Raw genomic sequence first — 15165 nt, 5'->3', positions numbered from 1 at the left:
TAGCGTGGTATTAGCATAAAGATAGACACATCAATCAGTGGAATAGAATTGAGAACCCAGAAATAAACCCTCACCTATACAGTCTACTGGTTTTTGACAAACCTACCAAGTTAATGTTAACAGGACAAAACAGTCTCTCCAACAAATAGTGCTGAGACAACTGGGTATCTATAACCAAAAGAATGAAAGAGGGCCCTTATCTCACTCCCTATACAAGAATCATTTAAAAATGGATAAAAGATCTAAATACAAAAGCCAGGACCATAAAACTACTAGAGGAAAATGTAGGGAAACATCTTCAAGACCTTGTAGTAGGTGATGGTTTCTTGGACCTTATACCCAAAGTACGTGCAACACAAGAAAAAATAGATAAATGGACCTCCTCAAAATTAAACACTTTTGCACCTCACAGGACTTTGTCAAAAGGGTGAAAAGGCAGCCAACTCATTGGAAGAAAATATTTGGAAATCATATATCCGATAAGGGTTTAATATTCAGGATATATAAAGAAATGTTACAACTCAACAATAAAAAGACAAACGACCCAATTTAAAAATGGGCAAAAGACTTGGATAGACATTTGTCCAAAGAAGAAATAGAAATGGAAAAAAACACGTGAAGAAGTACTCAACTTCACTAATGATTAGGGAAATGTAAATCAAAACTACAATGAGGTATCATCTCACACCTGTCAGAATGGCCACTACAGGTGTTGGAGAGGATATGGAGAGATAGGAAGGCTTATTCACTGTTAGTGGGAATGCAGAATGGTACAGCCACTGTGGAGGACTGTTTGGCAGTTCTTCTTTATTTTTTTAAAGATTCATTGTTTGTTTATTTCTCTCTCCCCCTCCCCCCGTTGTCTGTCCTCTGTGTCCATTCGCTGTGTGTTCTTCTGTGTCTTTTTGCATTCTTATCAGCGGCACCGGAAATCTGTGTCTCTTTTTGTTGCATCAGCTCTCTGTGTGTGCAGCAGTACTCCTGGACAGACTGTGCTTTTTTTGTGCTGGGTGGCTCTCCTTGCAGGGTGCATTCCTTGCCCGTGGGGCACCCTACACGGGGGACACCCCTGCATGGCACAGTACTCCTTGCATGCATCAGCACTGTGCGTGGGCCAGCTCACTACATGGGTCAGGAGGCCCTGGGTTAGAACCCTGGACCTCCCCTGTGGTAGGCAGATGCTCTATCAGTTGAGCCAAATCTGCTTCCCTGTTTGGCAGTTCCTAAAAAGGTTGGATATAGAGTTGCCACGTGACTCTGTAATACCACTACTGGGTATATACCCAGAAGAACTGAGAGCAGAGACATGAACAGACATCTGCACACTGATGTTCATAGTGATATTATTAATGATTGCCAAAAGCTGGAAACAACCCAGCTGTCCATCAACAGATGAATGGATAAACAAACTGGGATCTACTTACATGATAGAACATTGTGCAGCTATAAGAAGCGATGAAGTCGTAAAGCGTATGACAACAAGGATGGACCTGGAGGACTTTGTGTTGAACGAAGCAAGCCAGACACAAAAGGACTAATACTGTATGACTGCATTACTGTAAGTGAAATATATTGTGTCACACATTTCAAAAAAAAATTTATAGGTATCCAGTACATTTGAGAAATGTATTCTTTTATTTAACTATTTTCTATTTAGTTTTAAATTGTTTACATTTTCAATTATTAAATGTACAAAATAAGGTTTAAAAAAGATAAGAAAAAAACACATACAAGCCAACAATAAATTCAAATTATGACAAGGGTCATGAAGGAAAACATGCTGGTAAATCAGAGGGGCTAGGGTAGGGACCCTTGACCTAGGGGTGGTCGGGGAAGGCCTCTCAGATTAGGTGACCTTGAGATCAGTGAGACCTGGATGTTAAGTAGTTTGTCAGGAGAAAGGCACTCCAGAGAGGGGCCAGAGAACTTGCAGAAGCCCAGAGGCAGGAACGAGTTTGGGATGGGGTGGGGAAGAGCGGTGAGGATGGAGAGGAGAGCAGGGGCCAGGTCACGGGAGGTGAGGGAGTTGAGAAACCTTATAAACCATGGCATAGACAGAGCAACCATGGAAATGAGTCGAAAACTCCTAAATAGACCCTTGGGAAGCAGACTTGGCCCAACAGATGGGCGTCCGTTTACCACATGGGAGGTTCAGGGTTCAAACCCCGGGTCTCCTTGACCCGTGTGGAGCTGGCCCATGCACAGTGCTGATGCACTCAAGAAGTGCCCTGGCACGCAGGGGTGCTCCCTACATCATGGAGCCCCATGCACAGGGAGTGCACCCCATACAGAGAGCCGCCCCCTATGAAGAAAGCGCAGCCTGCCCAGGAATGGCACCGCACACGGAGAGCTGATGAAGCAAGATGATGCAGCAAAAAGAGACACCGCTGACAAGAATGCAAACGGACACAGAAGAACACACAGTGCATCGACACAGGGAGCAGACAACTGGAGGGAGCGGGGAGAAGGGAAGGGGAGAGAAATGAAAAATAAATCTTAAAAAAAAAATTGATCCTCACATCTATGGTCAAGTGATTTTTAACAAGGCTGTCAAGCTCTCCCAGCTGGGCCAGAAGTCTCTTTAACAAATGGTGCTGGGAGAACTGGATAACCATATCCAAAAAGAAAGAAAGAGGACCCCTATCTCACACCTTATACCAAAATTAACTCAAAATGGATCAAGGACCTAAATATAAAAGTGACAACCATAAAATTCCTGGAAGAAAATGTAGGGAAACATCTTCAAGATCTTGTAGTAGGCGATAGTTACTTAAGCCTTACAACCAAAGCACAAGTAACAAAAGAGAAAAATAGGTAATGGGACCTCCTCAAAATTAAACGTTTTTACACCTCAAAAAAGTTTGTTAAAAGGTTGAAAAGGCAGCTGACTCAAAGGGAGGAAATATTTGGAAATCACATATCCAATAAGGGCTTAGTACCCATGATATACAAAGAGATAATACAACTCAACAATAAAAAGAAAAACGAACGATTTAAAAATGGGCAGAAGACTTGAAAAGACAATTGTCCAAAGAAGAAATACCAATGGTGAAGAAACACATCAATGTTCAGCATCAATAGCGATTAGGGAAATGCGAATCAAAACTACAATGAGGTCCCGGGGTGGGTCAGGCGATGAGGCGCCTCCCTCCCACGTGGGAGGTCCCGGGGTGGGTTCTGGAGCCTCCTACAAAGCAGACCAGCACACAACAAACAGACACAGCAAGTGCAAACAACGAGGGGGTGGGGAAAAAGAAATAAATCTTTAAAAAAACACTACAGTGAGATATCCTTTCACATCTGTTAAACTGGCCACTATCAGAAAGTCGGAAAACTACAAGAGTTGGAGAGGATGGGGACAGATCGGTGCACTTACTCACTATTGGTGGGAATGCAGCATGGTACAGCCACTGTGGAGGACTGTTTGGCAGTTCCTAAGGACGTTGCATATAGATTTGCCACATGACCCTGCATTGTCACTAATGGGTAAATACCCAGAAGAACTGAGAGTAGTGACACGAATGGACATCTGCACACCGATGCTATAGTGACATTCATGATTGCCAAAAGATGGAAACAACACAGGTGTCCATCAACCGATGAATGGATAAACAAACTGTGGGGTAAACACATGATGCAATATTATGCAGTGGTAAGAAGAAATGCAGTTGTGAAACATATTACAGCATGGATGAACCTGGAGGACAAGCTGTAGGCTTGTGTTGTTATGAACTAAATATATTGTGTAAGCTCATGGCATTAATAATCAGAATAGGGGTCACCAGAAAATAGGAGGAGGGTAGAGAATGGAAAACTGTGGGTTAATCTGAGCAGGATTGCTAAAAAGGTTATTTGCAAACCTTTGAAAATGAATGGAAATGGTGAGGGAAGCCGACTTGGCCCAGTGGTTAGGGCGTCCGTCTACCACATGGGAGGTCCGCGGTTCAAACCCCGGGCCTCCTTGACCCGTGTGGAGCTGGCCCATGTGCAGTGCTGATGCGCGCAAGGAGTGCCTGTCATGCAGGGGTGTCCCCCGTGTAGGGGAGCCCCACATGCAAGGAGTGCGCCCCGTAAGGAGAACCGCCCAGCATGAAAGAAAGTGCAGCCTGCCCAGGAATGGTGCCACACACAAGGAGCGCTGACACAAGATGACGGAACAAAAAGAAACACAGATTCCCGTGCCGCTGACAAAGACAGAAGCCGACAAAGAAGAAGACGAAGCAAATAGACACAGAGAAGAGACAATCAGGGTGGGGGGTGGGAGGGAAGGGGAGAGAAATAAATAATAAAAAAAAATAAAAATAGTAAGTCTTAAAAAAAAAGAAATGGTGAGAGCTTGTGACCTGCAGAGCTATTGTATGTGTATGACAGTGGTTGAAAGGGAAAGAATTAGGAAAGCTACAAAATTTAACATGGACCTGTTTTACAGTGAAATCCCATATGAAATACGAATGTGGGTAATATTTCATATATAGGACTTTTTAAAAAATAAAAGAACAGAATATATAAATATATAGAATATATAAATATATAATTATAAATATATAAATATAAACAGAAACAGAATAGCTGCTATGTATGGCAGGGGAAGCATAGAGAGATTGAGAGGGGATAAGGATTTTGTTTTGTTTTTATTATTATTATTGGAATGATGAAAATGTTCTAATAATGATTGAAGTGATGAATGCACAACTATATGATTTTACCAAATATCAGTGATTGTACACTTTGGATGGACGTATGCTTTATCAATATGTATCAATAAAATTGATTTGTTAAAAAGAAAGAAAGAAAAGAAATCATGGGGTTTCATTCACTCCTCAACACCCCAAGTTGAGGTATTTCTCATCTTTGGTTTCCTTTGGGAAGACGTGAGTCCTGGACCCTATGCCAGCCAAATGGGAGAACCAGGACAGCCTAGCAGTGCCCACTCCTGCATTTTCCAAGTCAGAAAATCCACTTTTTAAAAAACTTTTTTTATTATCTTTTTAAAAAAAGATACATAAATCACACAAAATGTCACATCAAAAAATATAAGAAGTCCCCATATCCCCCTCCCCCAGCCCCCACTCCTCCCACATCGACGTCTCTCATCAGGGTGGTACATTCACTGCATTTGACGAACACATTTTGGAGCACTGCTGCACTGCATGGATTATAGCTTATGTTGTAGTTTACACTCTCCCCCAGTCCATTCAGTGGGTGATGGCAGGATATATAATGTCCTGCATCTGCCCCTGCAATATCATTCAGGACAACTCCAAGCCCCGAAAATGCCCCCACATCACACCTCTTCTTCCCTCTCCCTGCCCTCAGCAACTCCCACAGTCACTGTCTCTACATCAATGCTACAATTTCTTCCATTGCTAGAGTCACAGTAATTCTATAGTAGAATATCAGTAAGTCCACTCTAATCCATATTTTACTCCTCCATCCTGAGGATCCTGGAATGGCGATGGCCACTCCACCTCTAAATTGAGAGGGGGCTTAGATTCCACATGGCTGATGGATGGGATTCTCCTTGTAATTGTAGGCACTCTTGGTTCCCTGCTGTGGTGGTTAACCATCCTCACCTCCTTGTTAGCTGACCTGGGTAAGTCCAACGAACTAGAGAGTAGGTGTTGCAACTCTGCTGAGGCTCAGGGCCCAGTTGGCATATGGACAATCCAGAGATTCAAGTCTCCTGGGCATACACCAACTCCAGTGCCAACCACAGGTACAGTAAAAGTGACAAAAGAGGCATTTGTGGAGAAATTACATCTGAGTCCAACTCCATCTATCTCAGAAGCACAAATTCAAAAGTAGGGCCCACTGGCAAGTCACTGAACTCCAGAGCCATCTACCATGACCGTAGAACCTGTGTGTCTCCATAGCCCTCAGGAGCACCACTACCTGGGGTTATATCTTCTTTGGCTGTCTCTGAGTTCCTGTTGAGACGTGCATAAGCATAATCCCTCTGATGACTTCCCGACTCATTTTGAAGTCTCTTAGCCATAATAAACTACTTCATCTTTACAATTTCCCCCTTTTATTCAGGATCTTTTTCTGATTGATTGATTTTTCTGATTGCTTGCTTGTAATCCTTTGAGCCCAGGGAGGCTCATCCCCAGGAGTCATATCCCATGTTGGAGGGAAGAGAATCCATTTTTGAAGACCAGACAGAGGGCCCTTCAGTGTCTGTTTTTCCCAGAGCTCTTCTCCACCAGCCCACACACCCACCCTTACACAACAGGAAGTAGAAGCCCTCTGTGCCATGTAGGGGATTCTTGGGAGGGAGTTTTCTCTTCTTTTTGCAGAATGGGGAGACTGAAGTCAGGCTGATTTTGACCCTGAATAGAAACCTCCATTTTCATCTCAGAGGAAGATGGAGAATGTCGAGGAAATGGATATTAAATGCAAGTCTTTCCTTGCTCTGGTTTCCCTGTGGAGCAGGGTTTGGAGGTAGTGGAAGAACCAGCAGCCAAATTCTAGTTCCTCTCTTTTTCAGCTCCCACTTCTCCCTCCTCTTGCCAATCCACCCCCAAATTCTCCCCTTGCCTCCAATATGCCCTACTTTCACCCTGCTGTGCTTTGCCGGGACCTGCTCAAGTGAGCTGAAGGCCACTCATATGATTCACATTTTTTGAGTCCCTAAGCATGCTGTCAAGTTATCCCTTCACGAGACCCTTCCCCTGTGTTCTCGAGTGTCAAACTGTCGCTACCTTCCTTGTATCTCGCCCTGAGGGAGCTGAGGCTCAGAGAGGGGAGGTGACCTGCCCACGGCTCCAGACCTACGTCTGCAGGCCTCCTGCACCTTTTGCCACATTGACCCAAATGCTTTTTTTTGAGGTACCAGGATCTGGGGATTGAACCCAGGACCTTGTATGTGGGAAGCCAGTGCTCAACCACTGAGCCACATCGACTGCCCTGACTTGGTTTTCTCATCTGTTTTGCTTATTGTTTTTTGTTTTTTTTCAGGAGGCACCGGAAACAGGACCTAGGACCTCCCATGTAGGAGATGGGAGCTCAACAGCTTGAGCCACATCTTCTCCCCTGCAAATGCTTTAACTTCTCTCCTTCTCCGGATAAATCATTTCCCTTTTCCAAAGCCCTCCTCAAATGTCCCCTCTTCGAGTGAGCCTCCCCCTTCCCGTCCCTCAAGCCAGAGCACAAGTTTGATGCCTCTGGGCCCCCACAGCGCTGGGTGCAGAGGTCTCTTTCCCACACGTCCTACCTGCTGGCTGCCGGTGTCTCCCCTTCTCTGGACTGAGGGTCGTCACCTTTACCAGGGGTCCAGACCCTAGTAAAAGGACAAGGATACGGTAGGTGTCAGTGAGGGCTTTCTGACTGTATCGGCCAAGGAGTGGGCTCTGCTGGTGGGCGGAAGCATGTGGGGACTTGAGCCGGTCCCCGGCCCAGGCGGCCTTCCACAGGCACCTGCCCCGCTCTACTCCAGCACAGTGAAAGTCACCGTTTTTCATACGACAGTGGCCCCTTGCATGGGCCGCTCCCGCAGTTCTGAACAAGCCGGGACAAAGCCACCGGTCGCTGCTGTAATTCCTATCTCAGCTAAAGTCCTCAGAGAGAAGGGCCCCCTGGGAAGGACCCTCGTCCCCACCGCTCAGGGCCCAACGCGCCGCCTGTCTGCCTGAGGCGCCCGCCCGGGCGCCCTGAGCATGAGTGGATTTATTTTAGTAAAGGCGTAAACACTTTGGGTGATTTTAATAAAGGATAGCCACAGGAAAACAGAACAAAACAAAACTGGAAGCAAATACACCAAAATATTGATGTTAACCCTTTGGGGAGATGGGTTTGTAGATAATGCTTTGTTTCTTTGTACTTTTTTAAAATTTTGTACTTCCCTGCATTATTATTATTATTTTTAAGAAAAGGCTCTGCCTCACTGTATGGAGAATAACCCAGCACAGCTCCAACCTCCAGTTACGTTCGCCCGTCCCCAAGGCGGGGTCTTGGAAAGGCTGTCGTCTGCCTTGGGCGTGCTCCCCCCAGCCACCTGGACCCTCCCTTCCTGAGATCTGGCCTTCAGTGCTGGGACCTGCCCAAGGTCTTCCCGCACACTGATCGCCCCCCTTAAATCAGAGTGGTTTCCTGTTTGTTACTTGCAACCGATGACCTCTGATGTAGGCCGCTAAAGTGTGAGAACGTCTGGTGTGTGCAGAGTTCTCTTCTATGACTGTATTGGCAGGCCACACCAGTTATGATTTGTGTCTCCTTGACTTACCAGTCCTTGGGTCGTAATGACTCCAGGGGTGAGCCCGAATCTTGTCATGTGACGCTGGGGTGACCAGAGTCTACGTGCTCGACTGTTTTAATAAAGGAATACGGCTCAGAGGAGTTTTAGAAAATAACAGGATTATTAATATTTTTTAGGTACCGGGGCTGGGGATTGAACCCAGGACCTTGTATGTGGTATACCAGTGCTCAACCACCTGCGCTCCGTTGGCTCCTAGCTTAAACCGGCCCTTTTCTCAATCTAGCTTTAGGCAGGAAAGCGTATGTTGGGTCTAGGGGACAATCAAGAGATCAGTGTGGCTAATTAGTGTGACCCCGTGGAAGAACAGAAAAATCGAAGCTGTCAAGTTTGGCAAGAGTCCAAGGCTGAGGTCCCTGACTTCCAGGCTGGGGAGCTGGACTTTCACCTTTGACAGAGCAGCAGTGAGCTTCTGAATGACCACATGTGACCTGTTTTCAGGAACAATTTGGCAGCAGTGAGGAGGGTAGACTGGTGGGACGGGTTGGGAGGCTGGGAAAAAGTCCGTCTCTCAGGAACCTCAACCTCTCGACTGACTCCTCTGGCGCGTCCACTTGGCCAAGCCCAGCCCTGTGCCAGTCCCAGGCCCTGCCTTCTCCTATCTACTCCCACTCCGGCTCCACGACGTCAATCTCACCTGGGCCCTCAGTCTTGCCCTGAAAGCCTTTGGAGATTTCCGACAGCCTCTTCTACTCCAAGCAGGTATTTCAAATCTCCCCCACTCTTCTTAGATCTCTGCTGCCATCTCCTTCCCCTGACCTGACTGAGAGGCCAATGTGTGCGAATGCCCTCAACTTCTGCCTTCAATCCTACCAGCCCACCCCCTCCTGCTCCCCCGCTTTCCTTCCTCCTTCCTCCTGAGGCCACGTGACATCTTTCTTTATTTTCCTTTCTCTGCGTATCTTCAACCTCTTCTTCAATAATCTCACTTTCAAATTTAAACACGATAAAGTCTCTCCTACCTTAGAACAAGTAAATGAACCACCCTCCCCCAACCCTGGCTCTCTCTGGTTTGTCCTATTTCCCCCCAACCCTTTAAACAACATATTTCTTGAGAGTTGCCTACACTCAATCTTTCTACGTCCTCACCTGCTTTTCATTACCTCTGCCTTCTGGCCCCCTGCTCCACTGAAACAGCACCTGTCGAGGTCACCAGTGCCTAAACACAGTTGTTTCAACCAGAAAGCTGGACACCACCCTGAATTCTTCACCGCCCCCCCATTCAATAAAACCCTGGGTCATTACGTATTCTTTTTCTTGTTGTCGTTCTAAATTTTAATGAACCTTTATTTTCTCATACTTATTTTTTATACATAAATGATACCATATTCATAAAAAAAATAAAATAAAAATGACAAATTAAAAAGAAATCCTTGAATTCCTCCCAAACATTTGTATGATTCAGCTGTGAATGAAATGGCCATAAAATTATGTCCTGCACTGTTACGTACTATAATCTTCACATAATTTCCCCTTATAAAAATAAGTATAAAATTGGATTTCAGTATTCTCTCAGATAATTACTAACATATTCACCCTACTCTAGAGATTACTATGCAGCTTCTACCCTACCCTTAACGATTATTTATTTATTTATTTACCCCCTTGCCCTCCTCCCACCCTGCTGTTTTTGCTGTCTGTGTGGTCTTCTCATTTTCTCTCCTCTAGGATTCACCGGGATTCGATCCTGGAGACCCCTGATGTGGAGAGAGGTTCCCTGTCAATAGAGCCACCTCAGTTCCTGTCATTACGCATTCTAACCAGCTCTCATGGCCAACTACTCCACCCAGGGCTGCCCCTTTCATCCGAGCTCTTTCCTCTCCCACCTCTTAGCCGTGACTGTCTTGTCCCCTCCCATTCAGTCTCCTCACAGTGACAGAATCATATACAACTCAAATCTGATGTGACTCCCTTGTTTAAAGCCCTTCAATGGCTCCCCTTCACCCTCAGGACAAAGGGTGAACTCCTTAACTTAATTCACATGATCTGGCCCCCAACCTGCAGAAACGGGGGCAAGGGGACACACCGACTGGAACACCTGCTGTCAGGCACCAGCTGGGGAAAGTTTACACTCAGAAAGGTCTGGCGAGGGGACACTGAAAATGGTAACTAGTCACAGATGACCTTAAAAAAGGCCGTCACATTCACATGATGGACTGGTATGCAGCTGTAAGAAGAAATGCAATCGTAAAACATATGACAACATGGATGAATCTGGAGGACATCATGTTGAGCGAAGCAAGCCAGACACAAAAGGACAGATACTGTATGATTGTGCTACTATGAACCAAATATATTGTGTCACATATTGTGTGATTTAAAAAATTATATGTATCCAGTACATTAAAAAAAAAAAGGAGGTGGTCGGAGAACATGAAAGTTCAGTTTCAGGAGGTGAAGGAGGAAGTTTGGCTGGTTGTACAGCCTATGCAGGCAGGGTGTAGCCATAAAGGGAAGGAGACACTGATCTGTCGGTAAAGCAAGACTAAGGTTTCGTAAGGAAAATATGCCAGACAATTGCAGCTGGGAGAGATTCAAAATGGGAGAGCTGTTGGTAAAGTTTTCGTAGATGGTGGCAGAAGATGGGAGACAGGGCATATCTTCGCACACTGCAGGTAGGAGTATAACAATTCTGGACTGCAATTTGGAGATAACACAAACATATACATATATATATTTAGGAGGCACTAAGGATTGAACCCAGGACTTCATACACGGGAAGTAGACGCTCAATCACTGAGCTACACCACTCCCAACAAACATTTTACATTTTGTAAAGTAAAAACTTCCATTCCTTTTTTTTTTTTTAAAGATTTTTTATTTATTTCTCTCCTCTCCCGCTCCCCCCACCCCCCAGTTGTCTGCTCTCTGTGTCCATTTGCTGTGTGTTCTTCTGTGTCCACTTGCATTCTTATCAGCGGCACTGGGAACGGCGTCTCTTTTTTTTTGCTGCATCATCACGCTGCGTCAGCTCTCCGTGTGTGCGGTGCCATTCCTGGGCAGGCTGCACTTTTTTCACACTGGGCGGCTCTCCTTACGGGGTGCACTCCTTATGCGTGGGGCTCCCGTATGCAGGGGACACCCCTGCGTGGCAGGGCACTCCTTGCGCGCATCAGCACTGCTTGTGGGCCAGCTCATCACATAGGTCAGGAGGCCCGGGGTTTGAACCTTGGACCTCCCATGTGATAGATGGACGCCCTATCCATTTGGGCCAAATTCACTTCCCTTCCATTCCTTTTTGATTCAGCAATTTCATGTCTGAATTTTTTTCCCCCTGAGAAAACAGGCACAGATGTGTACATTTAGCTACAGGGATGTTTTGTCAATCTGCTATTTATAAAAGCAAAAGTTTCGTAACCTAAATGTCATGAGGATTTTGATCAATCTATGGTACAGCTTTTCAGTGAAATGCTGTAGAGAATTGAGATAACAGTGTTTACATTATCCCATTTCTGTAAAAAAAATATTTGAAAATGCAAAGAAAATTACAGAAAGATACATATCAAAGTATTAACCACAGACATTGCAGGACAGATTATGGATTTTTCTTCTTCTCTGCACTTCCTGTTTCTTATGTGAATAGGAATTGCACCCAAATCAGGATAACAATTTATAAACTCTCACACACAAGTGAGTCTTCTTACACGAATTTTTTTTTTTAGGCAGTACCAGGGATTGAACCTAGGACCTCATACATGTGAGCAGGCACTCATCCACTGAGCTACATCTGCTCCCCTATATGAAGTCCTCTGCGCAGATGGCTCCCTCGTCTGTCTGCTTGTTGTCTCTGCTTGTTTTCTTTAGGAGGTCCTGGGAACCAATCCCGGGACCTCCCATTGTGGGAGGTGGGCGCCCAACTGCTTGCACCACATCTGTTCCCTTATATGTAGTTTTTTTGTTTTTTTGTTTTTATTTTTACCCCCGGCCCCCGGCCCCATTGTCTGCTCTGTGTCCATTTGCTGTGTGTTCTTCTGTGTCTGCTTGTATTCGCATTAGGTGGCTCCAGGAACCGATCCTGGGACCTTCCAGAGTGGGAGAGAGGCAATTACTCTGTTGCACCACCTCAGCTCCCTGCTCTACGTCTTATTTTCTGTCCTCCGTGTCTCTTGTTGCGTCATCTTGCTGCACCAGCTTTCCACGCTGGCTGGCACTCCTGCATGGGGCGGCATTCTCACATGGGCTGGTCCTCTGTATAGGCCAGCCTGCCCTGACCGGGAGGCCCTGGGCATCCAACCCTGGACCTCCTATATGGTAGATGGGAGCCCAATTGGTTGAGCCACATCTGTTTCCCCCTATATGTAGTTTTAATACAGGCAAAATACTTCTCTGGTGAAAGAAGTCAGAATGGTGGTTATCTCTGAGGGGATACTGACTGAGAAGATGCAAAGGGAAATTTCTGGGGTGATGGATGTATTCTGAATCTTGATTTCAGTGGTGGTTATGTGAGTGTACACACATGTAAAAATAAATCAAGCTGTGTGTTTAAGACTTGGGTATTTTACTGTATGGAAATGATAGCTTGAGTAAAAGAAAATACACCTGCAAGACAAAAGAGAGGGCAAGTGTGTGACATCCCAGAGCTGTTTGATGTTAAAAAGGAAATGACAAAGTTGTGTGAAAAGACCTCAAATTTCTTAGGAGGTGGGGTGTTGTAATGGGCTTATCGTGAGGAAGATGCAGCAGGCTTGGCTTTGAGAAAGTGGGAAACTGGAATAGTCCCTTCGGGGCAGAGACGCATGGGAGTTTCCTAGTGCTGGATCCAAGGTGGGACACTAACACCCAGTGCGCCTCAGTTTACGGTAATGAACACTAGGATTCTGCAATCAGTTCATGGGAACTGTGACAGCTGGTACTGGTTTGTGGTGGAAAGGAGAATGAAGCCAGGAAGTTTCTAGTCGGGAGAGCTGGAGAGGGACAGAAAGGCGTTGAGGGCAGCGTAGGGCAGTGGGATTTGGAGAGATAAAGGCTGTGGCCAGAGGGAAAGGTCTGAGGTGTTGTGGGTGAAGCAGTTCCAAATGAAGATGAAGACTTGGTGCAAAGCCTGGCACTGCTGGAGAACGAATGATAGGTGGGAAGGAAGCTGACATTTACTGGCATCCACCTACCCAACCTGTCAGACACCTTTGACCTTACAAGGATGTACTGTTGCTTATGGAAGAGCAAACTGGTTCTATCATTTGCTCTGGATCAGTCAGCAAGGGGCAGAGCAGCTTCAAATCCAGATTTGACTCCAAGTCCTTTTCCCACCACACTCAGTCGCCGTGAGGCAAGTCAGAAACAGTAGGATCTTAATCTTAGGGGATCCATGCACATAGACATGGGAGGCCTCCAGGCTGCTGGTGATGAAAACGCTAGCAGTTGCTAACACTGGGGGAGGTGCCCTGAGATAGTGGCAACCAGAATGGGATAAAGAAGCAAATGGCACGTGCTTCAGGACCAAGACAGGGAATGAAAGCGGCAGTCAAGAAATGTAGATCCTGTTTCTTGGAGCCAGGAGTCATGGGAAAATGAGTGGCCTCTGCTTCAGGGTTTTTTGAAGTGGCTTTTTCAGGGAAAAGCAATCTCATTTTGAGGGGAAATTTTGAATTCAAGGGAGTTTCTTGCCATCATTCCATTCTGGCAGACAGCAAGAGGGGCAGACAGGAGAGGGGACAGGTTGGGCTGAGAGGAAGGAAAGCCTCAGCTGTGTGTGGCAGCTGAGCTCACAGGCACGGGGAAGGCAAGCTGAGAGCTCACGGGACCAGCAGAGCATTAGTCCACTGGACTTGCAACTGCAACACCAGAGAGCAGAGCATCATGAAAAATGCCAGGTGTCATCTGTCAACAAGCTAAACGTAAACCTATAGCCCCTCTCCTCCATTTTTCTCTTCCCCTCATCCACATGGAGGTTAAATGTGAGGTAAACGAGAGATCATGTCTTGAAAACAATAATAGAACTATTATTTACCAAGTGCTACTACGACCCAGGCATTCTGCAACAGCAATTCAATCTCAGCAATGGCACAATCAGCCCCATTTTACAGATGATCAAAGTGAAATCTAGAGTTGAGGTCACTTAGCCAAATTCATGGCCAGAGCGAGGATTTGGAACCAGGTGTGTCTGGCATCAGTTTCAGTCTTCATTTACCCTGTTAACTGATGGCAAATATTTTCTATGTAAGCCTCACGATCAATTGTGAAATGTTCATTTTTAGTGGATTCTGACCTAAGGTTTTGAATAAACCCTTCTTGCAGAGTTACTAGAATGAGATGTTCTACTTTATACTTAACACGTACATTTTGAAAGTGAGGGCCCTACTCTTTGGATAAGCAAGAGGGTAGACTCTTAAAGGTGAGTGGAATTCATAACTCAAAGGAATGAGTTCTTCGCACAAGGACACACAATGAGGAAAAGGCAGGCAGAACTGAGCTTAAATTTCTTCAGAAATGAAAATGCGAGCAATACTTTAAGAGGGGAATTTCGGGAAACGGACTTTGGCCCAGTGGTTAGGGCGTCCGTCTACCACATGGGAGGTCCGCGGTTCAAACCCCGGGCCTCCTTGACCCGTGTGGAGCTGGCCACGCGCAGTGCTGATGCGCGCAAGGAGTGCCGTGCCACGCAAGGGTGTCCCCCGCGTGGGGGAGCCCCACGCGCAAGGAGTGCGCCCGTGAGGAAAGCCGCCCAGCGTGAAAAGCTGACAACAGAAGCGGACAAAGAAACAAGACGCAGCAAATAGACACCAAGAACAGACAACCAGGGGAGGGGGGGAAATTAATTAAATAAATCTTTAAAAAAAAAAAAAAAGAGGGGAATTTCAATAGACCAGAATCTGTTAGATTGCAAGTGGCTCTGATTACACCTTTGCAAGGACATGGGCTTGTTTTAGCAGAAATGACAAATGCTTTAAGGTGAAAGTGATTATTGCAAGAAAACA

The 15165-nt window shown here is 45.8% G+C and overlaps 1 long non-coding RNA gene across 1 annotated transcript; it reads left to right on the top strand.

Annotated features, from left to right (window-relative positions):
• Positions 1 to 8737: 8737 nt before the first annotated feature.
• On the top strand, positions 8738 to 12737 carry LOC139437389 (uncharacterized). Its single transcript, XR_011647143.1, has 2 exons — positions 8738 to 8953; positions 9920 to 12737. It is a non-coding gene; the product is annotated as an uncharacterized lncRNA (long non-coding RNA).
• Positions 12738 to 15165: the final 2428 nt, after the last annotated feature.

Source organism: Dasypus novemcinctus, chromosome 2 (assembly GCF_030445035.2).
Source record: "Dasypus novemcinctus isolate mDasNov1 chromosome 2, mDasNov1.1.hap2, whole genome shotgun sequence".
NCBI lineage: Eukaryota > Metazoa > Chordata > Mammalia > Cingulata > Dasypodidae > Dasypus > Dasypus novemcinctus.
This window is presented reverse-complemented; position numbering and strand designations above follow the sequence as displayed.